This window comes from Callithrix jacchus, chromosome 7, assembly GCF_049354715.1.
Source record: "Callithrix jacchus isolate 240 chromosome 7, calJac240_pri, whole genome shotgun sequence".
NCBI lineage: Eukaryota > Metazoa > Chordata > Mammalia > Primates > Cebidae > Callithrix > Callithrix jacchus.
The window spans coordinates 59,837,441-59,864,509 of NC_133508.1; the positions used below are offsets into that span (position 1 = coordinate 59,837,441).

Below are 27,069 nucleotides of genomic sequence, written 5' to 3' on the forward strand. Positions count from 1 at the left end.
TCCTGGATCATCAAAAAACAAAGTAGACACCTCTCCTCCTCCTGCCTCCCTTACTCTCTGTTAAGTATGTTTATCCAGGCAAAATTTATTTATTTAGCAGACATTTATGGAACATCTATGATGTACCCAGCATTTTGCCAAGATAATTAGAAAAACTTTATCCTTGCCTTTAAGGAATCATACAGATATAACCAATTAAAGAACAATGATAAAGAAGCCTTCCCTGACCACCTTACATAATATAGCACCCACCCTTTTATGTCCGGTCCTCTACCCTGCTTTTTTTTCCTTAGCACATTGTACCATCATACATATACACCGGAAGCTCCGAAGAAGTGATTAAATGTGCCTGAGGGTGGGGTCTGGGATGGAAATTGTTTATATTAAACCTTGGAAAAATCATAGGAAGGTTTTTAAAAAGGGAAAGACAGTCTCACTTTTTCATGCCAACTTCCCCTACATTAGTGCCTATTCCTAGCTCAGTTCTAAGTCACACTAGCAAGATACAGTGCCAACTGTCTCTCATTCAGGGCTCTTTCTATCAAAGCTCCTGAATCCAGTTCCAAGTGGCCCTATCCAGCATTTTGGAGGGTGGCTCTTCTTCCTGTCCTGGCAGATCAGGAAGGTCTGAAATAGAACATAATCAGGCCTGCCCTGCCCCTTCTTCCAACACAGCTGCCATGATTCACTTCCTGTTCCCGATAGTCATTTAAAGAGGGGTCCACAAACTGTTTTTTAAAGTTCGATAGTACATACATAAGTATGCAAACTTAGCTTGAGAGGAAATATTTTAGGCTTTAAAGGATCTAAGGTTTCTATTCCAGCTACTCAACTCTGGCAACATAGTGATGAAGCAACCACATACATACTGTATACAAGTGAATGAACAAGGCTATGTTTCAATTAAACTTGATTTACAAAAACATGCAGTGGGCAGGGTATGGTAGCTAACGTCTTAATTCCAGCTCTTTGGGAGGATGAGGAGGGAGGATTGCTTGAGGCCAGGAGTTCAAGGCCAGTCTGAGCAATACTGCAAGACTCTGTCTCTATCTAAATAAATAATTAAAAATTTAAAAAGCAAAAGATAGTGGGCCTGTCTGCCAGAATTTGCCAATCTCTGATCTAAAGGATGAGAGTGTTTTTTAAATTTATTATTATTATTATTTTGAGACAGGGTCTACCAGGCTGTCATGCAGTAGAGCAACCACAATTCACTGCAGCTTCAGCCTCCGAGCCTCAAGCGATCCTCCCACCTCAGCCTCCCAAGCAGCTGGAACTACAGGCACATGCCACTATAGCTGGCTAACTTTTCTGGTTTTTTTTTGGTTTTTTGTTTTTTAATAGAGAGGGGGTCTCTATGCTGCCCAGGCTAGTCCCAAACTCCTGGACTCAAGCCATCCTACTTCGGCCTTTGAGCCTTCCAAAATGCTAGGATTACAAATGTGAACCACTGGCCCCGGCTAAGAGCTATTTTCAAGCAGCTTCCTCCTGGCCACTTGCAGTTACCTGTTTTAAAACCTTAGGCTATCTAAGCCTCACCATCAATTCTTGAGTGTTTCTATTTAATTTCAGGGCTTACATTATTTTTCCCAGAATCACAAATTCATGTACTTTGGATATGCAAACTCAGAGTTAGGAGTCCAGCTAGCATACAGAGATTCTTCATGTTGGAAAGGATTCAGAGATCATCTAATCCAACCTCCCACTCAATGCAGACGTTATCTAGAAAAGTAGTCACTCAGCTCCTGTTCAAACACTTCTGATGACAGGAATGACAGTCACTTCCTCCCAAGGCAACTCACTCCATCTTTGGACAGCTCTAAGGAACCTACTTATTTTTCTTCTTGGCACATTTAACCACCTAATTACTTGTAAATTTATTTACCGTCTGATTCTTCTTACCAGAAAGTAGGATGCATGAGGTCAGAAGCATAGTTTTTTGTAATTTTTTACTGCTGTATCCCCCGCCCCTTGAACAGTGCCTGGTACATAGAGTATAAAATAGTTGTTTATTGGGAAGGAGGGAGGGAAGAAGACAGGGAGAGAGTGAGGGAGGGAAGGAGGAAAGGAGTGAGCAAGCTAACAAAATAATGCTGCATTCAGGGAATTTAATTCAGCATGGCTGATATCAGAGACACAAGGGGAAGATCAGATTAATTAACTGGTAAGGTTTGAGGGCTTTGAAATCTCACAGCCCGTGCAGAGACTGAGGGTGTACTGTTTAAGGAACATTTCCTTATCTTCCTTCCAAGCCCCCCCCCACCCCCCGCCCCCCACCCTCGACCCGCCACGCCATTCCAATGGTAAACATCTTTTTTTTCTTTTTTGGAGATGGAATCTGGCTCCATAGTCCAGGCTGGAGAGCAGTGGCACAATTTCAGCTCAATGCAACCTACACTTCCCAGGTTCAAGCAACTCTCCTGCCTCAGCCTCCAGAGTAGCTGAGATTACAAGTCTGTGCCACCATGCCCGACTAATTTTTGTATTTTTTTTTTCTTTAAGTATAGGTGGGGTTTCACTATGTTGCCAAGGTTGGTCTTCAACTCCAGATCTCAAGTGATCTGCCCACCTTGGCCTCCTAAAGTGCTGGGATTACAGGTGTGAGCCACCACGCCTGGCCCAACAGCAAACATCTTTTAATGCATCTGTTCTTTGAGGCCTTTTCAAACCATTCTTCCCCACAACAGAAATGCACCATCCTAAATTTTGTAGATGCTTCTTTCACTGTACCCATGATACTTAAAATATTTGTTATCCTCTACTGGCTCTGAGAACAGGGACTGTGTTACCTTCATTTTTCAGTCCTGTCACTGATTACAGTGACAGGGGCAAGGTAGGAACCTTATAAACATTTTATAAATAAATTAATGTAATAATTTCATTGTATTCTGTACTAGCCAAATTTAGATAAAGGGGACTATTTTCAGATCTAGGCCCTACATTCTAGTAAAGATGCTTAGCCTTTATGCCAACGGCTGCAAATGCAAGTGCCAAAGAGATGGGACCAATGATTTAAATGATTAAAAGGCCTAGAAGGACTATGACTAAGAGCAGCTATGCCCTACTTTTATATACAATCTCTTCAATGTAGCCAATAAATTCAGATTTTAAAAGAGAAGAAATAAAAAGAATACCACTGTATGGTTTCTCCAAAACACGCATGATATGCCTGCAAATGGATATAGGAAGAAAATTTGTGGCCGGGCACGGTGGCTCAAGCCTGTAATCCCAGCACTTTGGGAAGCCGAGGCGGGTGGATCACGAGATCAAGAGATCGAGACCATCCTGGTCAACATGGTGAAACCCCATCTCTACTAAAAATAAAAAAAAAAAATTAGCTGGGCATGGTAGCACATGTCTGTAATCCCAGCTACTCAGGAGGCTGAGGTGGAGAATTGCTTGAAGCCAGGAGGTGGAGGTTGCAGTGAGCCGAGATCGCACCATTGCACTCCAGCCTGGGTAACAAGAGCGAAACTCCATCTCAAAAAAAGAAAATTTGCAAACCGTGTTGGGCAAAGGGATTAAGTAAGGGAGTAACAACCAGACCAGAACTGCAGTTTTTGAAAGACCATTCTAGCAGGATAAACTTGGGTGCTATTGTAATAGTGAAGGTAAGAGATGGGATAAGGGCCTGAACCAGGACAGTAGCAATGGGGTAGTAAAAGGGTGGGATGGATAAAAGATGACCTGGTCTGCCTAGTTCTAATAATGAAGTCCAAAATTGCATGAACTAATCTGGCAGCCATAGTACCAGTTTGTAGGTTCATACTGATTTTGCTTTCAAATAAACTATTAAATCTCATTTTTAATAACTGAAATATGAGGCTTAATTCTTTTGCAGGCAATACAATACAATGATAAAGTTTACAAACTCTGAAGCCAGGCAGCCTAAGTTCAAACCATGACTTTACTAGTTACTAGCTGTGTGACCCTGGATAAGTCACTTGACTTCTCTATACTTCCATACCTGTATGGTTATGGTATGTGTCAGTAAGTTAATGTAAGAATTGCTTAGACTAGCACATGGTCCATATTAAGTGTCATGTAAGTTTCAGCTTAAATTATTATTTTTTTTATTTCAACTCCTTAGTTTCAATCCCTTGACTAAATATTCTCTACACTGTCTAGCCTGTAAACATTCACTATTTAAGTCTCATAGGCATGTCTTTTCTACATCTTCATCCAAAACTGATGTTCAAAAACAACAGGAGCTAAAAACAGCTCCTATAAACACTGGTCCATTAATTGGTACTACAATTCCAGAGTGCAATTTATTCAACAAGCTCCAAACCAGGTCAAATTTTCTTTTGTCTTGGGATCACATGAGAAAACACTAAATAGCTAATTTTACCACTTCAGACACATTACCTTTGTAGCGTATTCCAATCCTCCAGCAACCTAGGAATCTTTCCAAAAATGAAATGCTCAGTTAGATATCAAACTGCTATATGGTAATTATCCTGGATGGTGTGCCTGTTTCTGTTTTTGCTTATGTCTATTCTCAAATATTTCTATATTAAACTTGTACAGATAGTTTAAATAAAGTCATGGCAAGGCTTAAAGAAAAAAAAAGAATTGTTATCAGCTAGCATGATTTATTGTTAGTGAACACAAGCTTGCTTCTAGGGGTCACTGTTGTTCTCATTCTTTGATCAATCTATTTCAAAATTTTTACCAGGGATCGCTGTCAAGTTTCCAACGACATCCTCACACCCACGTGACCCAGAGGCTAACTCCAAATAAATCAAACATCTTAGCTGGGCATGGTGGCCCATGCCTATAATCCAAGCACTTTGGGAGGCCGAGGCAGGCTGACAGCTTGAGCCCAGGAGCTCAAGACCAGCCTCAGCAACACAGCTAAACTGTGTCTCTACAAAAAATACAAAAATTAGCTGGGTGTGGTGGCATGCGCCTATAGTCCCAACTTCTTCTCAGGAGGCTAAGGTGGGAGGATCAACTGAGCCTGGGAGGTTGAGGCTACAGTGAGCTAACACCACTATACTCCAGCCTGGGTGACAGAGTGAGACCCTGTCTCAAAAAACAAAACCAAAAAAAGTAAAAAATACAAAAGGGGCAGAGAAAAAAAAAAATCAAACATGTCTATGGGGAGAATTAGAATTTGACAGCCTTCAAAATATGTCTAGAATCCACTGCTTTCTTAGGCACCACTACCATCCAGGTCCAACCTACCATCATCCCTACCCTGGACTACTGATTACTGCAAAAGCTTCCTAACTGCTCTCCCTGCTCCCATCATCGGCCATCCTTCCCTACCCTCCACAGTCTGTTCTCCCACAGCACCCAGAGGAACCTTTTGAAGAATCAGTCAGATCAAGTCACTCCTCTGCTCTAAACTCTCTGGTGCACCTCACTTAGAATAAAACGCACTCCAAAGATGCCACATGGCTGTACGGCCCAATGTGATCTAGGTCTAATATTTCTATATTAAACTCTCACTCATATACACTATTTCTATATACAACCCTCACTCATCTGCTGTTCCTTCCCTACTACTCCACTCCAACCACATGGCCTCCCTATGGGTCCTTAAACATGACCAGCTACACTCATCCCTCAGGGATTTTTATATCTGCTGTTCGCTCTCCCTAGGATGCTTTTTCCCCAGATAACTCCCTGGCTGAATTCCTCACTTCTTTTAGATCTTAGCTTAAAATATCACCTTATCAGAGGTCTCCCTTGATTGCTATACATAAGGAGCAATCCCTTAGCTTCCCATCACTATCTCCTTACCCTGTTTTTTGTCTTCTTAGCATGCACCATCTAGCGGGATGTTATTTATCTATGTACCTGTTTGTTTATTTATATTTAATTATTCATTTTTATTTGTTTCTACCCATTAGAATACAATCCTTGAGAGCAAGGACTTTTTCTATTTTGTTTAATGCTGTATACTTAGTTCCAATAACTAAGGCATGTAGTAAGTGGTCAATTTTTGCCATCAGAACATTAGCTCCAGTATATAGCAAAATATTTTATTTATAATAGATATATATAGGACAGTGGCTCACACCTGTAATCCCAGCACTTTTGGGAGGCCGAGGTGGGCAGATCACATTAGGTCAGGAGTTCAAGACCAGCCTGGCCAACATGGCAAAACTCTGTCTCTACTAAAAATACAAAAATTAGCCGGGCATAGTGGCACACACCTATAATCCCAGCTACTCAAGAGGCTGAGACAGCAGAATCGCTCGAGCCCAGGAGGTGGAGGTTGCAGTGGCAGTAAACCAAGATCACGCCACTGCACTCTAGCCTGGGTGACTGAGTGAGACTGTCTCAAAAAAGTGTAATAAATTTTATGAATAAAATGGTTTTTTCCCCAAAATTTCACCACATATATTAAACACCATTGGTGCTTCCATTAAAGGAGACCAAATACTGGCTGCCACTCGCCCAACAAGAAATTAATTTTACAACCCAGTTCTCTGAGGTAAGTGAAATGCTCCAGGGAAGGGAACAGAACAAGAATCCTGAACCAATTAACAGGGCAAGAGTTTGCCATGATATTTCCCACTCCTTCAAGAAGAGTTCTGTATTATGCCTAACTACAGCTATTTCCTAAGAAGGGTTGATGTGAGAGCAAGAGGCTTTGTTAAGATTCCTTTTCTATGCCCAGTCACTGCTATGATGAGAACCCAAGAACCCATTTCCCACTCATTCTGAGTTACCCTATTGCTCTACTTTCCTAGGGAAGCTTTCTCTAACTATCATCCAGCTATCAGTAGCAACCAAGACCACGGGGTGTCTTGGTCACCCACTATTCGAGTTCTCACTTCTCTCTCTTCTGTTTCATTAGTGCTCTCCTCTGCTTTAGCCAACACCAACCAATGAAATATTGGTACATAAAATCCATAAATGGCTAGAAAAAGCAGCTAGTTGTTGATCAAAAGGTTTTGTATTTTGCTTTGCTTTTCCAAGGTTAAACCAGTCAAAGCCTCAACCAAAAAGTAACTTTAACAAAAGGGATACATTACAGTGTAATGACAGTACCAAGGGCAGTGGCTCACACCTGTAATCCCAGTACTTTAGGAAACCACCAGGGCAGTGGCTCATGCCTATAATCCCAGCACTCTGGGAGACAAAGGCAGGAGGATTGCTTTAGCCCAGCAGTTCAAGACCAGCCTGGGCAATAGAGACCCTGTCTCTTTTAAAAACAAAACAAAACAAAACAAAAAATTAGCTGGGCATGGTGGTATGCACCTGTAGTCCTAGTTACTCGGGAGGCTGAGGTGGGAGGATTATCTGAGCCTAGGAAGTCCAGGCTGCATAAGCCATGATCATGTCACCATCCTCCAGTCTCAGAAAAAAAATTAAAGAAAATAACGCAGGTTTGAAACCTAGTTCTACTACTTGTGTGAACTTGGAATCATTATTTAATCTCTTTAAACTTGTTTCCTTGTGGTGATGACAACAGTACTTAACCTCACAAAGTTGGTAGAGAGAGAAGATGTCCAACGGGACTGTGCCTGACATAGAGTAAATATTCAATAAATGGTAGCTACTTCTTAAGGGCAGCAGGCCTACTTCTTAAGGTTGCTCACTTCAAGCAAGGATTTTTCGCCCTCATCAGGTTGGTTGGTTAGAGGAGAAAACATGTAAAGTACTCAGCATAGTATTTGGTTCATAATAGGCCATCACAAATACTGACTTTCCTCTCCACTTCCAATAGTGGCAAAATTACAGTGGCTTCAGAAAACCACCCAATTCTATTGGTATGCCCAGGTTTCAGAGTACAGCATACTTATCATTTAGGTAATACAAGCTTTTTGTCAATACTTCCGGCAGCTCTCCCTATGCTTTCTGATTTGGAAATAGTTACTCACTGTCTTTCAAAGGCAGTTGTCTCTTGACCTGAATAGAATATAAACAGAATAGAAGACATAGGTAACGCATGAATCATACCACGACTGAGCTGACCCAGAGGGCTGTCCCAAAGACTTTCACATAGAATTCACTGTCAGCAATGGCCCAAAGTAAGATCTGTATCTAGATCCTAACACTAAGGAAGCTGGCTAAGCTGGCTAGGTCTCTCTCAGGGAAGTCTAGAAAGAATCTGGCTATAGGAAACTTCCCCTTTCCTATAAGATGATATGGTCCCTAGGGTAGAAGCCACTGTCTTTGCTTACATTAAAACACCTAAACATTCCTCAACAGTCTAAAAATATATATGACATCTTACAGCTAAGAAGCATTCCAGAAATCAACTACAGGTTGAGCATCCCTAATCTGAAAATCCCAAATTCAAAATGCTCCAAAATCTAAAATGTTTTGAGTGTCCACATGACTCCACAAGTGGAAAACTCCATACGTGATCTCATGCAATAGGTCGCAGTCAAAATACAGGCACACAGTACTCAGGGTTTATTCAATATCCCCTGGGAAAAAATAAAATTACCTTCAGGCTATACGTATAAGGTGTATAGGAAACATAAATGAATTTCATGCTTAGACCTGGGTCTTATCCCAAAACATGTCACTATACACATGCAAATTTTTTTTTTTTTAATTTTGAAATCTAAAACACTTCTGGTCCCAGGGATTTTAGATAAGGTATCCTCAACCTTCAATTAAATGCCCTTGTTTTACGGAAGGAAACTACAACTAGAAAAGGGTGAGTCACAATTATTGAGAAATAAAGCAAGGATTCCACTAAAAATAATATGTTCTAGAAGATAAGTAGGAAAAAAGCATCTGTGGAGTATCTACCAACCCTGAGCGCTATGCTTATGTTCTATATAAGACAATAACAAGATAATGTTACCTCTATTTTAGAGAATCTAAGAATCTAAGTTTCAAGAAGTGACTTGTACAAGGTCTTACAGGTTGCTATTAAATGACAGGGTTTAAACTCAAGTCTGTCTGACTTTTAAAGTCCCTTCACCATGCTGGCTCTCATTTTGCTGCCTTCTCAAATTGGTTCTCAAAAGAGCCCTGAACCACCCAATATGAATCAGAACTAAAAACAGAAGCTTCTCTGTAAACTTACCCTCCAGTTTTGTAACAAGTAGCCTTCTATAGAATTGAAAAGCCTACCATCCCATTGAATCTTACCCTAAAAATAGAGAAGAGCTCCTAGAGATGGAAGATCTGGATCAAACTTCTTGTATATCTTACTCTTAAGGAAAATGGAAAGGTAGCTCCTAAGCTAGTGGCAAACCTTAAGCTTTTGTACATGATCTTACATTCAAACTATCCCCGCTTCTTTAATCACAACTGCCTCCCTTGCACATCCCTGCAAGCCCTTCCAAGGACCCTTCCAAGACAATTGGTCCTTCCAAGACAATTGGTCCCTTTAATCCAACCGCCACACCTCCGCCTAAACACATACACGTGCTTGCGCACACACAAGAATCCATCCTCTATCTTCCTAGAAAGCAAGAAAACTAGAATTAAGATGGAGAAATAATGAGAGTTTTTAAAAATAACTTAAAAGATGAAGGGAACAGGAGTAACTCAAGCCTCAAGCCAATAAAAGTTGAAAAGAATTTTTTTCTGGTAGTGGTGGGGTCTCACTATGTCACCCAAGCTGGTCTGAAACTCATGGCCTCAAGCAATCCTCCCACTTCAGCCTCCCAAAGAGAAGAGTTACTGATAACATCGGCTAGGAACAGGGGCTCATGCCTATAATCTTAGCACTCGGGGAGGCCAAGGCAGGAGATCACCTGAGGTCAGGTGTTCGAGACCAGTCTGGCGAAACCCCATCTCTACTAAAATGACAAAAAATTAGCTGGATGTGGTGGTGCGCGCCTGTAGTCCCAGCTACTTAGGAGGCTGAGGCAGGAGAACAGCTTCAACCCAGGAGGCAGAGGTTGCAGTGAGCCGAGACTGCACCACTGTACTCCAGCCTGGTGGTAGAGCAAGACTCTGTCTCAAAAATAAAAATAAAAAAGGATCTATACATATCAAGGGCAGCACCCAAGAGATGGCTTAGATTGACCTGGGGGAAGTTTTAGCTCTCCAGCCCCTCCTTTTAAAAAAGAATCAATGGAAGTTAAAGTAAGTGTGACTGGTATTCAAATAGTTTTAGGACAGTCCCAGAGACCTTCTGATCTGTCCCTTCACTACCTGTCTCTTTCCCCTCCCCACCCACCTTACACTTACACACACACGCACACACACACACACACCCCTTCTTCTACATAACCTAAAACCTCTCCTACATAAAAATTCTGAACTCAGAAATGGTCACATAAATCTGGTCTACCTCCCCTGAGATCTCTGCAGCCCTAACAATGATCGCAGCACCCCTGCTGAAAGCTACTGTCCCAGAACCTACCACCTACTGCCAAATTTGCTAACACGTTAGTAAGGTCCAGGGGCTTTTCTCTTCAAAACGAGATAGAATACACTGCCAAAAGTCGAAGACGAACTCCAGCTGATCCTGATTTGTTTCCAACTATACATTCTCTCCTATTTATAAGGGGTAGAAGCAATCAGCAACTGATTTCTTTTTTCTGAATGTCATTTACTGCTTGCATCCTCAGCATTCCCCCCCAACCTCCATCCCCAGAAACAAGAGGATGACAGTAAACATCCTCAAATTCCTTAGTGATGCCACTTCAGAGAGCTTTCCACCATGACAGATCTGTCCACATCCTTTCCCTCAAGCATCTCTCCTGGCACTTTTTGTTGTTACTGTTGGTGGTGATGGTGGTGGTGGTATGTGTATACGTGTCTGTCTGCCTAGAAGCAGACATTAAAGGATCCTTACAGCTCACAACCACCTCGTTTCCCAGAGGAGCACGTGAGTTCCACAGAGGAGAGGAGACTTACCCAATGTTACAAAACAAGTTCAAGTGAACATTTTTATCCCCAAACACTTTAATAACAAAAATGTCAGTACGAAATTCTGCTTTCAGTATGACCCTCCCACAGACAACAACTTTACTCTGGATAAAATAACAAAAAGCAACTATCTGAAGTGAACAAGGGCTGGCAGATTTTGAAAATAAGTTGAAAGTTGGAAGAAGCGGCTGACATGGAAGGAACTCCCCATTTTTTGGAGCTCTGGCCTGAGGATGGTCCGACTGAAGCTGAAATTAAAAAACAAACCCTGGGCTTTCTGTCCTGAAGAAACAGCCCATAGCAGTCACAGATCATGAGAAGTAAGAAGAGAGCCAGAGAAGAAGTCTTGGGTTCTGTGTGTAAATTCTGCCCACTCTCTGGCTGAACCCTGAGCAGAATCCAAAGACCTCAGCTAAGGAGGAAAGAACTGAACTGAGATTTGAACTGCCATACACTGCAGGTGTGACCATTTGAAGTTTTGAGTCTGAGTTATTTTCTACTAAATTAAAAACATCAACAGAAACCAAAGTCTCCAAAATACAACATTCACAATGTGAAGAATACAATTCCAAATTACGTAAAAAACTAAGTGTAGAGAAACTTGAATGGAGAGTGAGAAACTCAGGTGTCGGGCTCTAGTTCTACCACTAACATATTGTTGAACCTCAGATAAGTCTTTTATACTTTCTGAGTCTCAGTTTCATCAATCAAACGAAAAAGCCAGACTAAATCATATTAACAATGATATACTATTGTCCTTTCCAATAACACTATGAATGACATCTTTAACCATACTATCCCCATCTGCCCTTGAAGAAACTATAAACAGGTCTGAAAAGACAGAAGCATATCATTTGATTCATTCGAGTACCTCATGTTACACAAATTATTCAAACTTTTCAAATAATTTTTTAAGTCTTGCCATTGATTCTTAAATTGCGTCCATAATACATATTTCAGTACCTATGACAGAGGACTGCTATCATCTGAAAGTATTCTAAATCTGAAAGTTATTCTAAATCTCCCAGAATAACTTTTTAAATCTACATGACCTTTAGGAAGAGAAGGCAAATACTCTTATCTCATATGACAGATAAGCAAACTAAGGGACTTGTGAGACCTTTTTAGGAAGCTAGTAACAGAGAAACAAAACTGGAATCCAGCAATCCCATCTCTATGCATCAGGTTCTTTTTCACCTTGCCAAAGAAACCTTACCAAACAAGAGTATAAACAAGCTTAGAATTAGAAAGGACTTAAGAATTTGTGCACACTTTGGGAGTGCTTATTAGTGAGTAATTGATAAAACTAGCTTAGGATTAGTGTATCTGTTTGAACGCTGGCACTCAAAGAGCCAGCTCCGCTACTTCCTTTTCTTTGTTGTTTTTTTTTTTTTTTCCTGAGACAGAGTCTCGTTATGCTGCCCAGGCTGGAGTGTAGTGGCACAATCTTGGTTCACTGCAACCTCAACATCCCAGGTTCAAGCGATTCTCCTGCCTCAGCCTCCTGAGTAGCTGGGATTACTAGCACATGCCACCACACCCAGCTAATTTTTTGTATCTTTAGTAGAGAAAGGGTTTCACCATGTTGGCCAGGCTGCTCTTGAACTCCTGACCTCAAGTAATCCACCCACCTCAGCCTCCCAAAGTGCTGGGATCATAGGCATGAGCCACTGTGCCCAGGCCTGCTGTTGCCATTTTTTTTTTTTTGAGACGGAGTTTCGCTCTTGTTACCCAGGCTGGAGTGTAATGGCGTGATCTTGGCTCACCACAACCTCCGCCTCCTGGGTTCAGGCAATTCTCCTGCCTCAGCCTCCTGAGTAGCTGGGATTACATGCTGTTGCCTTTTCTAAACAGTAATCTGTAATTGAGACTAGGCTTCCTTGACCATGTTTGTGAAGTTTAGCAACAAAACCACATCTAAAATTGTTATTCACCTGCTTAGGGAAAGTTGGCCAAGGACAAGCACAGTGACTCAAGCCTGAAATTCCAACTGTTATAGTGAACCCCAAGTTTTTCTTCAAAGAATCAGTATGTCAGTGTGTTCCGCTCTCTTATTCTTTAATTCTCTATTTTAAAGTTTAACCTCCTTTTAATTCTAGGAAACAACCTTCTCCTCCAGTTCTAATCAGTAGTTTACATTTATTCCCCTGGTCCCCGAGCTCCATCCTGACTCATCCCGGTGACCTGCTCCAGTCACCTTCTTTGACCTAGGTCACCCTGGCTACCTGCTTTGACCTGCCCGTAACCATCCTTCCCACCAAAACACCCACCCTGCCACTCCAGCTCAGACCCCTGCTCTTTTTTAAATAACCAATCAGGATTAGTCTAAGTTGTACCGTCTAACCCTAGTCAATAGAACAACACAGCAGTAGAGTCGACCCCTGTCAGGCATAAGTACCTCTTCCCCCTTGTCCAAGCGTTCAGCCACCATTGCACCATCTGTACACCACACCCTTCTATAAAAGTAAACTGCCTTGCTGAGAGGATTTATCTTCAAGTGCTATTTCTTTTGCAGCATTGAAATTTTACTTATAACATAACATTTTGGGAAGCTGAGGCGGGAGGATCACTTGAGCCCAGCAGTTTGAGACCAGCCTGGAAAACATAGCAAGACCCTGTCTCTCCAAAAATAAAACCAGGCCAGGTCCAGTGGCTCATGCCTACAATCCTAGCACTTTGGGAGGCCGAGATGGGAGGATCACTTGAGCACAGGAGATTGAGACCTACCTGGGCAACATAGTGAGACCTTTCTTCAACAAAAAATTTAGAAATTAGCCAGGTGTGGTGGTGTATGCCTACAGTCCCAGCTACTTGGGTGGCTAAAGTGGGAGGATCACTTGCTCTAGGAGATCAAGGCTGCAGTAAGCCATGACCATGCCACTACACTCCAGCCTGGACAAAGTGAGACTGTCTCAAAAATATACATATATTAACATTTTTTAAGTTTACAAATTTAAAAATTGGCCAGGTTGGCCAGGTGTGGTGACTCATGCCTGTAATCCCAGCACTTTGGAAGACTGAGGAGGGCAGATCACCTGAGGTCAGGAGTTCGAGACCAGCCTGGCCAACATGGAGAAATGCCTTCTCTACTGAAAATACAAAAATTAGCAGGGCATGGTGGCACACACCTGCAATCCCAGCTACCCAGGAGGCTGAGGCAGGAGAATAGCCACAACCTGGAGGCAGAGGCTGCAGTAAGCCAAGATTGCACCACTGCATTCCAGCCTGGGCAACAGAGCAAGACTCTGTCTCAAAATAAAAAAAAAAAAACCCAAGCCTGTAATCCCAGCACTTTGGGAGGCCGAGGCAGGTGGATCACGAGGTCAAGAGATCAAGACCATCCTGGTCAACATGGTGAAACCCTGTCTCTACTAAAAATACAAAAAAAAACTTAGCTGGGCATGGTGGTGCATGCCTGTAATCCCAGTTACTCAGGAGGCTGAGGCAGGAGAATTGCCTGAACCCAGGAGGTTGCAGTAAGCCGAGATCGCGCCATTGCACTCCAGCCTGGGTAACAAGAGCAAAACTCCATCTCCAAAAAAAAAAAAAAAAAAAATTAAATAAGCACATAATGCCTCAACAAAAATATATTCTACAAATATTAATTCGATTTTCTTTTCATCACTCTTCTGATTCTGCCTTATACATCCTTAGTTTTTTTCCATCTCTCTTGACACATCAGGAAGTACTCAAGGAAAAAAAAAAACCTTGAGAAAGTAACCTTCCCAGTTAAAGCAGAAATAATTTAAATAAGTACTAAGAGAGGTGGATGGGTGGTGCCAGAGGTATAACAAAGCAGCATCCAAAAGGGCAGGGAAGATGCCTAAGTCAGAATTATCAGCCTCCCTGCCAGTTCTCTGCCTCTCACTCCTAAGCCCCAAGTTCCTTCTTATATTCTATCTCCTTCTTTTACTAAATCACACTTGCCAACAAGTCTCAAGTCAATGTCTGCATTATTAAAAACAAACAGGCAGGGTGGCTCAGGCCTGTAATCACAGCACTTTGGGAGGCCGAGGCAGGCAGATCACCTCAGGTCAGGATTTCAAGACCAACCTGGCCAACATGGTGAAATCCCATCTCTACTAAAAATACAAAAATTAGCCAGGTATGGTGGCACGTGCCTGTAGTCCCAGCTACTCAGGAGGCTGAGGTAGGAAAACTTGAACCTGGGAGGCGGAGGTTGCAGTGAGCTGAGATCATGCCACTGTACTCCAGCCTGGGCGACAGAGCAAGACTCCATCTCAAACAAAATAATAAATAACAAATATTGGCCGGGCATGGTGACTCAACGCCTGTAATCCCAGCACTTTGGGAGGCCGAGGTGGGCAGACCGCGAGGTATAGAGATCGAGACCATCCTGGTCAACATGGTGAAACCCCATCTCTACTAAAAATACAAAAAAATTAGCCGGGTGTGGTGGCACGCTCCGGTGGTCGCAGCTACTCGGGAGGCTGAGACAGAAGAATCGCTTGAACCTGAGAGGTAGAGGTTGCAGTGAGCCAAGATGGTGCCATTGCACTCCAGCTTGGGCAACAGAGCAAGACATAATCTAAAAAAAAAAAAAAAAAAATTAAAATTAAAAGAAAACTCACTCACATTCAACACAGGCAGTACAATGGGCAGTAGAATCCTGAGTTCTAGTCTTGTCTCTTACTAGAATAGTTTCCTCATTTGTAAACAGAAATGACAATGTGTCTTGACTACAAGACTATAAGGCTCAAACAGAAGAATGCATGTGAAAGTAATTTGTACACTATAAAACATGGTTATTGTTAATATTATAGGTACACAAAGCAGTGAGTCTACCTTTGGCCAGTTTAGGTGTTAAGTTTTACTTTGAAAGGCCTCAGTTCTACAATACTCTATTTCTGTGATCCAAGGCTGCTGAAAATTTTATATTGTTGCCCTAATTTCACTTGATTCCCTTATGTTCCTCAAACTTCTCTAACCAAATGGGCTCCATGTCTCCAAAATGGTACAGACCACTAGAACTGATCACCTCTATCCTTTTGGTTCTAATATTCTAAGATTCTTGGGTGTATACCCCCAAAGCACTCTGTCCACAACTCTACTTGAGCAATTTTCTTAGTCTACTTTTCATTACAGGTTTATCTGACACCAGCTCTTAAAGAAAAAGTCAAAGGTAGGTTGTCCTATGTTTTATATTCCCTGTAGCAATTAACATGGAGCTTTATACACAAAGTACTAAAAACGTATTAATTGGGTTGACTAGATGCTAATTTCTCTCTTTTTTTTTTGGATGGAGTCTAGCTCTATCACCCAGGCTGGAGTACAGTGGTGCCATCTTGGTTCACTGCAACCTCTGCCTCCTGGGTTCAAGCAATTCTCTGTCTCAGGCTCCCAAGTAGTTGGGATTACAGGTGCCCATCACCACGCCATGCTACCTTTTGTATTTTTAGTAGAGACACAGTTTCACCATGTTGGCCAGGCTGGTTTTGAACTACTGACCTCATGATCCACCTGCCTCAGCCTCCCAAAGTGCTCCGATTACTGCCTCCCAAAGTGCTGGGATTTATACTTATCCCTACTACACCATAATTATAGACTACCTTATTCTTTTGTACTGCCATTGGCCTGGTACAATGTGAAACGCATGGTCTATATTTTTTAAGGACCCGATGTGACTAATTCTTTTGTTTCTGTTGTTGTTGTTTTGGTTGTTTGTTTTTGGAGACAGGGTATCACTCTGTTACCCAGGCTACAGGGCAGTGGCACAATCAGAATTCACTGTAACCTCGAACTCCTGGGCTCAAGTAATCCTCCTATCTCGGCCTCTCGATTAACTAGGACATAAATGAAAGTGAAAGCAAGTATGACAACTCAGATCTTAGTTTTAGTTTTAAAAATGACAAGCTATGTGTGTGACCTTAGGCAAACTGCTTCATTTCTCCAGGCCTAAGATATCTCTCACAACTTTTAAACAAAGTCTGGAGAGGAAGTTGAGAGGAATCAAGTAAGAACAAGCCCTTTTGAAAAGCCCTAGATTTATCTCTAGTATAGCACTTACCATTCTATATTGTAATTGTCTACCTGTTACTCTCCTGTACCAAACCTTGAGCTCTTGAAAGGCCAGAACTATGTATTTCATCTCTGAATCCAAACATGTGCATAGAACATGGAACACAGTAACAGTTCAGTAAATGTTCAATGGCCAAACTGCTGAAAATTACAAGTGCCTATACTTACGAAGATTTTTATGTATAAGCGGATTTATATAAACTTACAGGAAAGAATAATTCATCTCCCACATGTACGCCTCTTTCAAATAACGTTAATAATAGTATTTTCCTTATCATCACTAACTAAAGTCCAGGTTTTGTTTTTTGTTGGTAGTGTTTTTGTTGTTTTTTAAAGACAGGGTCTTGCTCTGTAACCCAAGCTGGAGTGCAGTGGTACAACAAACAGCTCACTGCAGTCTCAAATCCCTGGACTAATCAAGCAAATCCTCCCACCTCAGCTCCCAGAGTAGCTCGGACTACAGGGATGTGTCACCACAACCGGCTAAGTTTTGTATATTTTGTATAGAAGGGGTTTCATCATGTTGCCCAGGCTGGTCTCAAACTCCAGAGCTCAAGCAGTCCACCCACCTCAGCCTCCCAAAATGCTGGAATTATAGGTGTGAAACACAGCACCAAGCCTAGGAAGTCCAATTCTTGAATGCCCAGATTCATCTGAAATTCAGGATCCCTAGAAGATATCCTAACAGGGGCCTCAAAAGTACATGCCTCCTACACTCTAAATAATACACCTCCTAATAATTTTATATATATTTGGAGACAGGTCTCACTCAGGACTGCAATGGTCCGATCATGGCTTACTGCAGCCCCAACCTCCTGGGCTCAAGAGACCCTCCCACCTCAGCCTCCCAAGTAGCTGGGACCACAAGTGTGCACTAATATGCTCAGCTAAATTTTTTTTTATTTTTATTTTTTTGTAGAGACAGGTTCTCTGTTGCCCAGGCTGGTCTTGAACTCCAGGCCTCAAATGATCCTCTTCTTTCAGCTTCCCAAAGTGCTAAAATTACAGGCATGAGCCACTACACTTGACAATAATATCTAATACTTACACATTATTTCATAGTTCAAAGCACTTTTACATCCATACTCTCAATTAATCCTTGATAATGACCCCATAAGAAGGTAGTATCAAATTCATTTTATATTTGAGGAAACTGAGGCTCATATTTTAAATAATTTGCTAACCTAAAGCAAGCTGACATCAACTAAGGGAGGGCTTTCACATTTAGCCTCTTGCTTCAGTGCCCAAAAGAGGCAGAAACAAGAACACCACCATCTCCACTCCCCTGGCCTTTACAAACGAGCTGGATCACACCACTATCTGCTATTGCTTTACTGAGCTGACTACCTTTTAAGTTTTTCTTGTCTCCAAAAAATCAGTTACCCAGAGTATTTTTATTATGTCTTAAGCAAAAAAATAAGAACAGCCCAGGGAGGAAAAACTCCTAAGACTACAAACAGCCACATTCATAAGCTGCTGGCTTAAATTTTTATATACAAAGTTAAAGAAATAAGGGCAAAACTTGCTCCAACGGGGGGATGTAAACCCTACTGACTAAATAGCCCCTCAGTTAGTTTATATACAGCTAGTTTAGTTTGTAATAGTTTTTTACTTTCTTCAATAATTTGTACTGCCTATTGTTTTCTCCAAACCATTCCAAAAGCCTAAAGAGCAAAGGTCACATCTTTCTAGTTAATTTACATCTGTTTCTGTACAATGACCATAGAGTACCCAAACCAAAACTGGACTACAACCCACGTTTTTCTGGCCTAGAAATTTATATAAAGTCTTTTTTTTTTTTTTTTGAGATGGAGTTTCGCTCTTGTTACCCAGGCTGGAGTGCAATGGTGCAATCTCGGCTCTCCGCAACCTCCATCTCCTGGGTTCAAGCAATTCTCCTGCCTCAGCCTCCCGAGTAGCTGAGACTACAGGCGTGTGCCACCATGCCCAGCTAATTTTTGTATTTCTAGTAGAGACGGGGTTTCACCACATTGACCAGGATGGTCTCGATCTCTTGACCTCATGATCCACCTGTCTCAGCCTCCCAAAGTGCTGGGATTATAGGCGTCAGCCACCAAATTTAAAAATTAAAATACATGGGCTGGGCACGGGGTTCATGCCTGTAATCCCAACACTTGGGAGGCCAAGGCAGAAGGATCACTTGAGGTCAGCACTTCAAGACTAGCCTGGGCAACACAGTAAGACCTTGTCTCTATAAAAAAATAAAATTAATTGGGGCTTGGTGGCACACACCTGTCCCAGCTATTTGGGAGGCTGAAGTGGGAGGATAGCTTAAGCCTTAGAGGTCAAGGCTAGAGTAAGCCAAGATCATGTCATTGCACTCCAGACGACAGAGCAAGAGCTGCCTCAAAAATTAAAAAACAGTCTGGGCACAGTGGCTCATGCCTGTAATCTCAGCACTTTTGGAGGCTGAGGCGGGCAGATCACCTGAGGTCAGGAGTTCAAGACCAGCCTGGCCAACATGGCGAAACCACATCTCTACTAAAAATACAAAAATTAGCTGGGTTTAGTGGCATGCACCTGTAATTCCAGTTACTCAGGAGGCTGAGGAAGGAGAATCCCTTGAACCCAGGAGGCTGAGGTTGCAGTGAGCCAAGGTCACACCACTGCACTCCAGCCTCAGCAACAGAGTGAGACTCTGTCAAAAAAAATAATAATAAATTTAAAAAGACTTTAAGTAATTAACAAGTTGGCATTCTTCAAATGAATAACATTTATAAAATCAAGAGTTTCTAATAAACACCAAAAGACAATACCCACAATGGTGCCAGGCATACATTTGAGTGGGCACTCCAAGTTATGCTGAATGAATAACTTAAGAGTTTAAAATCCATTAAAAACCACTTAAGGTACAGTAAAATATCCAGGACAAGAACCAAAAGAAATGTCTAGAGACTGTCAAATTAATTGGAAAAATAAGATTCTAAGGTAGTTCCACTCAAAGTCATACTTAGGGTACCACAAGTGAAGACTCTGGATTTAAGCACCACACTGTATCTATAGCCAAAGTGAATGCATTAGGACAGTCACTTAGCAAGAGGGTTCTCTCTGTTCAGACCAGCAGTATCCAACCAGCAGCAGCCTGTCGCCCCTTACCCACATTAGTCCCCATTACAAATGCCCTGAGGCCTAGTCACAGAACAGCAGTAGTTAAGCCAGGCAGTACTAAAAGTTAGAAGGAAATGAGCATGGCACCTGACACTTTTCTGGCACAGGCTAAGCCAATTAGTTTAGGTTACAAACACCACTACAGATTCCAGTACACTGATGAAACTACTCTTTTTCTACAAACTAAAAATAACCAATTAAAACAGGAGTGTTCCTCAAGTATTTCTGCCCTGCCAGCAATCCAAAGTTCCATTTCCTCAAATCCTTCATCTAGTCTAGTCTTATTGGATCCAAGTCTCCACACCCACCCCCGCATCTTCCCCTCTTCGTACTATGGACATAGAAAAAGACTTGAACTCCTTTTCTAACTCACGCTTTTAACGTTTCTTTTCCAGTAAGCAAACGTGCAGAACTTCTATGGCTCCTTCCTTGTGTAGACCACAACTGGAAGATATGCTGAGCTGCAGCAAAGAATTATGAAAAACAAAGAAAAACTGAAGGACAAGATGCGGCATGCTGGAGAAGTTAGCTAAATGCTTTTCGTTCAGGCAGGAATAGAAGGAGCCTCACCTACCTAGAAGAACAGAGCATAAAGACAAACGGTGTCTAGTACAGAGCCAGACTGTACTTTATCACTTTAGAACAAAGCCATTAAGCATGCTCTAGACTCATGTCCAAATGACTTAGTAGCCTATAAGAATCTTTAGGCTGGCTGGGCGCGGTGCCTCATGCCTGTAATCCCAACACTTTGGGAGGCTGTGGCAGGTGGATCATAAAGTCAGGAGTTAGAGACCAGCCTGACCAACATGGTGAAAGCCCATCTCCACTAAAAATGCAAAAATTAGCTGGGTGTGGTGGCATACGCTTGTAATCCCAGCTACTCAGGAGGCTGAGGCAAGAGATTCGCTTGAACCCAGGAGGCAGAGGTTACAGTGAGCTGAAATCATGCCACTGCACTCCAGCCTGGGTGACAGAGCTAGACTCCATCTCAAAAAAAAAAGAATCATTAGGTTATCTCAGGGTTGAAGTGACATTTTTCAGGGTAAACAAATTCCCATCATTTAAGCCAAATAAATCAAGCTTGAATTGCGTATTTTCTGGTCATACAGAGCTGAGAGAGGGACTCATATCATACTACTAGGAAATGGAAATTCCAAAGAAGCTAGAAAACCCTGTCCTCAGTAGTTCTGCTCTCAAGCCCTGAGGTAAGCCAGCACTTCCTCTCCAAGGTCAAAAATTAACCACAGACTTTGAACATCCTTGTGCTTTGCAACAGCATCAGGAAAATGCCACAATGCTATGTCACCCTATATAGACCTAACACATTTGCTATTCCTGATTATTCCTAAGAGTAGTCACTTGGGATACTCATTAATGTACTTCCTGAAGATCCAAGTTTCAAGTAGTCTTCTCATTCTTATTTTTAACTTTTCATCACCTCTCTTTAAAAAAAAAATTCAGATGTCTTGAAGCACAGAAGGAAAAAAAAGGAAAGAAAAGGAAAACAAAAATTGGCTTATCTATATAATCTATACTCTCAGAAAAATTCCTCCTAAAAAAAAAAAAAAAAAAAAAACTTAGCCTAAGAACACCCAAGGTACACTGTGGTAAAAGTTTCAATGCAGAATCATGCTGTGAGAAACAGCAAATGACAAACTGCAGCCCTTCACCAAACAGCATTAGAATCTTCCAAGATTCATGAAATAAAAGAATATGAGAGCTGGAAAGATACGTAGGGTGCAATAATCTAATCTAAAAGGCAGGGAAAATAAAGCCCAAAGAGAGGAAATGGAGTTTGAAGCAAAGCTGGACCTAGGACTTAAGAGGCCAGACTCCCAACTCTGGTATCTTCTCCACCCCATACCTCTTCACGAGATTGACTTTAAGGGAGTCAAGTGGCTAAGGAGAGGGTGGGCAAAAGAAAGTAAACATGGTACCAAGCAAATAAACCAACTCTGTGAATTCTCCTCTGCTGCTTTGTGGTGTGACTAAGGGAGAGTTATTCCTCCTCCATATGCCTTAATTTCAAGAGGTTTTATCTTAAACATTACATAATTTTTACTAAGAAACAAGATACAATTACCAATCATGCCTTAATGGGGCCTCCCAATCACTATACAGGTAAAGTCAAAAACAACTGACTTTTAGAATGGAAAGACTATGAGAACCCTTAAACAGAAAGATAACATCCTTTTGGATCAAGGAGGTACATTTTTTAAAAGATTACTCAACTGGATGACTCCACTGAAGGAATCCGTATCACCTGACTTCATAGTCTAGTATGTAGACTTTGAGGAAAATAAGTTCACTTTTCTGAATCTTGGTTTCTTTAACAGTAAAATGAAAGGTACAGACTTTCATTCATTCTAATGCCCTTTCAAGCTCTAAATGACCTAAACTTGACAGGTGCCATGACAGCACACAAAAGGCAAGGTATAAAAAGTGCTGAGCTTGCCCAGATTTAGAGGTTTGTCCCATCATTTAAGCCAAATAAATCAAGCTTGAATTGCAGATTTTCTAGTCATACAGAGCTGAGAGAGGGGCTCAAATCATACTACTAGGAAGTGGAAATTCCAAGGAAGCTAGAAAACCCTGTCCTCAGTAGCTGTCCCTGGGAGCTGGCAGATAGGCCTGAGTATCTGCTAGCTTAGTCCTATGCATGGGTCCTAGCAGATACACTTACACCCAACAATATCAGTGGGACCATTAAAATTAAAACGGAGAAAACAGTGCATACTTTCTTCAAAAGTATACCTACTAAAATGTTGGCTGTGAACCCTTTAAGGATCTAGCTGGACCACTGCAGATGGTTAAACTTGCCATTGCTGATTTTTTCTATCCCCTAACTTGATACCAAGTATTTACTATCTTACGACCAAGTATATCATATACTTTCTCGATATCCTCATTCTGTTTTTCTCTTTCATTTTAAGTGCATGTTAGACACTTAAAGATCTATGAAAAATATATAAACCCTTAGTAACAGATAAATAACTAGAATTATCTAAATCTTTTTTTTTTTTTTTTTTTTTTTGAGACCAAGTTTCACTTTTGTTGCCCAGGCTGGAGTGCAATGGTGTGATCTTGGCTCCCTGCAACCTCCACCTCCCAAGTTTAGGCAATTCTCCTGCTTTAGCCTCCTAAGTAGCCGGGATTACAGGCATGTGCCATTATACCCAGCTAATTCTCTATTTTTTAGTAGAGATGGAGTTTCTCCATGTTGGTCAGGCTGGTCTCCAACTCCCAACCTCAGGTAATCTGCCCGCCTCGGTCTCCCAAAGTGCTGGGATTACAGGTGTGAGCCACCATGCCCAGCCCAGTAACTAGAATTTTCAATAAACAGAGGAAAAAAAACGTGCTGAGTGTGAGAAAGATTTTTACTGAAGCACATTGGTCTACAACCAATTCAGCATTCTCTGTTCAGAGGCTGCCTCTTTCTAGGGATGTGGCTAATAGTGAAAACACAAAATAATGTGAGGAAAGAGGACAAAGGTTTCATTTTCCGCTGTCTCATCTGCACATCTTAATATGGAGGACATAGTATATCAGAGATTAAAGCCAGAAGTTAAATCAATGCAAAAGGAAATGTAAGCTCCAGTGTCAATTATGAAAAGTAATGAGTCTTAAAATAAGCAAGTACTTGCCTGCCTGCCTACTAAGACTGGGTTAAAGATTATTTCTATCAACAAGGTTATAAACAGTAATTTTCAACCCTTAGTATGGATATACAATTACCTGGGTACTTGTTAAAATTACAGATTCCTGGGTACCATTTTCAAATCTTCTGGTTAAGTGGATCTGTTGCAGGACCCATAGATTTGCATTTGTATTCTCATACAGATAGTTCACAGACTATACTTTTTAAAAATACTGTGAAGTGTGTGTGGGAGGGGAATCATTAGGTCTCCTGGACACCTAAATATATGTCTTCTGGAGTGGTATAATCCACAGTAAAATATGTGTTCCAAGGATGGCATGCAGGCCAATTTTTAACTGCACCAGACCCATTCCCTCCTGTAGATTTTTGAGAAACAATATGAGCTGATTTCAATCACTTAACAAAGTGATCCTCCCTTCTACCTCCTAAAGCAATTTCTGAAGTCAGTGCTCTCTCTACTCATATAAAGCACCCTTCACGACTAAAACACACTATATTGGCTCCTTTTCTTTGAGGGTCACTCAGCTTCATCCCGGGTTCTGTTTGTCACCAAAAGCTTCCATATCATTCTACCTAAAATAAGATCCTATTTTAAAACAAGCAAGGCAGGTGCAGAGGCTCATGCTTGTAATCCCAGTACATAGGGAGGATAAGGCAGGAGGATCAGTTGAGCCCAGGAGTTTGGGGCCAGCCTGAGCAACACAGTGAGACCCAACATACTTGCTTCTCCTGTTTTACTTCCCTTCATGGTTCTTAGTTATTTCCTGAGATTCTTTTCTTTTGAGACAAAATCTCACTCTGTTGCCCAGGCTGGAGTGCAGTGGCGCAATCTTGGCTCACTGCAACCTCCGCCTCCCGGGTTCAAGCAATTCTCCTGCCTCAGCCTCCCAAATAGCTGGGATTACAGGCATGTGCCACCACACCCAGCTAATTTTTGTATTTTTAGTAGAGATGGAGTTTCACCATGTTGGCCAGGATGATCTCAATCTCTTGACCTCATGATCTGCCCATCTTGGTCTCCCAAGGTGCTGAGATTACAGAAGTGAGCTACCGCGCCCAGCCAAGATTCACTGTATTTTGTATTTATTTACACTCTCTCTCTCCCTTGAATGTAAGCTCTATTAGAAAAGGGGCTTCCCCACCACTATCACTGTATTCCTAGAACCCAGAACAGTACCTGGCATAAGACAGATGCTCAACAGAAGTTTATACACGAAGAAGGTACCATTTTAGAAAACAATCTAAGTTCTTAGTCTTACACCCTGTTCAGTTTATTACTGTCAGCTGTACTTTCATCCTGGATGGCCATTCTTGCTTTTGATGTTTGCAGAATTCAGGAAACTGAATATAGGTACCAGCCCAGTGAGGCTCCCTGCTACCTGATTTTCACTACTCTATGGTAATGTGCAATTTCTCTCCCAACTGAACTACAACAGAAGTTTAAACATCTAGCCTACAAATAGATGTTTCCACATGCCTTAAACCCCACAGGAATGAGTTGGCTTTTACTATGTGAGAATTCAAATGTAATGTTGGCAAATACCAGTGTGAGAGCTACAAGTTTCAACAAAAGCAGCGCATGGTACACTGGCAGCCAAAATCACTTCACTCTATTATGCATTAGGTCAGTCAAACACTTCCTGTCAAGACTCAGTAACTCTCCCCACACATTTTTGTCTATTCATTCGTCTATAGGAAGTAATGTCTTATAAAGCACATATTATACTAAGGGCTTTATATACATCACCTATTTCTCAAAATAATTCTATAAGTATTATTATTATTTTAGAGATTACAAATTGAAGCCCCAAGGGCCTTAGCAATTTGCAACTAACAACTAATTAACAGGGCTAGAATTTGAATTCAGGTCTACCTGACTTTAAATTCTTTTTTTACTGTAATAGTTTAATTCTTAAGGCTTCCCCCACCACCTCCCACCCTCTGCACTAAGCCTGGTACAGAGAAGATATTTGATATTTACTGAATCCTTCAGAATTAAAAAGGATAATTTAATTCAAACTCAAGGATCTGTCTAGGATCAAATTCTTCTGCTCCAATTTTAATTTTAAAAGGAAAAAATTAAGCCAGGCACAGTGACTCACACCTGTAATCCCAGCACTTTGGGAGGCCAAGGTGGGCAGATCACAAGGTCAGGAGCTCGAGACCCTCCTGGCTAACATGGTGAAACCCCGTCTCTACTAAAAATACAAAAAAGTAGCTGGGTGTTGGTGGCACACACCTGTAGTCCCAGCTACTCTGGAGGCTGAGGCAGGAGAATCACATGAACCCAGGAGAGGGAGATTGCAATGAGCCGAGATCGCGCCACTGCACTCCAGCCTGGGCAACAAGCGAGACCCCATCTCAAATAAAAGAAAAAAAGAAAAAGAAAAAATGAAATTCATTCAACTCCCTTTGAATTAAAAAAAAAGTAGAAAATACACGTTTTTCAGTAAAAAAAAAATACTAGGTTTATTCCAAAATGGAACCCATCATAACATAATTCATTACTATGGGAATCTGGATAGAAAGCAAGTGAAATCATAAAAGGCAGCATAGCTTAATGTACTAAGAGGTGGATGTGAAGTAAAATCTAAATTTTTTAATACATTTCAGCTAAAATAGAGATAAATGTATTTGCCTCCCCATCTAACAATCATGCCCTAAAGTTCAAATGTGCTAATGCTTATAAAAACACTTCATAAATGTAAAGTGTTATTATACAAAATTAATTAGTGTTAATTGAGCCTTGAAGACAGAATAAAAGCCTCTAAGACCAGCATTATTAAAAGTCCCACCATATTTGGAGCATTATAAGGTAAACATCTTAAACTAGTTTATCCTTAAGAAAGAAAGGATGTGGCTTTACCCGTTACTAATCTTTTTATAGTATGTCTAAGTGCTAGCTCTCCAACTGACACTATTAAGTCTCCAACAGCAGGCCAGGCGCGGTGGCTCAAGCCTGTAATTCCAGCACTTTGGGAGGCCGAGGCGGGTGGATCACGAGGTCAAGAGATCGAGACCATCCTGGTCAACAACGGTGAAACCCTGTCTCTACTAAAAATACAAAAAATTAGCTGGGCATCGTGGCGCATGCCTGTAATCCCTGCTACTCAGGAAGCTGAGGCAGGAAAATTGCCTGAACCCAGGAGGTGGAGGTTGCGGTGAGCCAAGATCGCGCCATTGCACTCCAGCCTGGGTAACAAAAGCAAAACTCCGTCTCAAAAAAAAAAAAAAAAGTCCCCAACAGCAGAGAGCTGGGATACACACCTCAATATATTGTTTTATTTTGAGAAGGTTTATAACCCTGGTCTCATTGTGGGAGAAGGACACTGGGTTCTTCTATAACTAGATAATAATTCCCTCCTTTCATGCTAAGGCACTTATCTATTCAGAACATTAGTTATCAGATAACACTGAGTGATAAAAAAAATATTCCAGAT

General features: G+C 41.5%; 1 protein-coding gene across 16 annotated transcripts in view; it reads right to left on the reverse strand.

The window, feature by feature from the left end:
- The window catches only part of LUZP1 (leucine zipper protein 1), a 96,152-nt gene that overhangs the window by 15,967 nt on the left and 53,116 nt on the right, over positions 1-27,069 (reverse strand). For 2 of the 16 annotated variants that reach the window (XM_078330716.1, XM_078330710.1), the window contains exon 2: positions 20,345-20,432. The exons of the other annotated variants lie outside the window; for them this stretch is intronic. The gene's annotated coding sequence lies outside the window, so the exon portion shown is untranslated. The remainder of the gene's footprint in view (positions 1-20,344; positions 20,433-27,069) is intronic. 16 annotated transcript variants of the gene reach the window in all.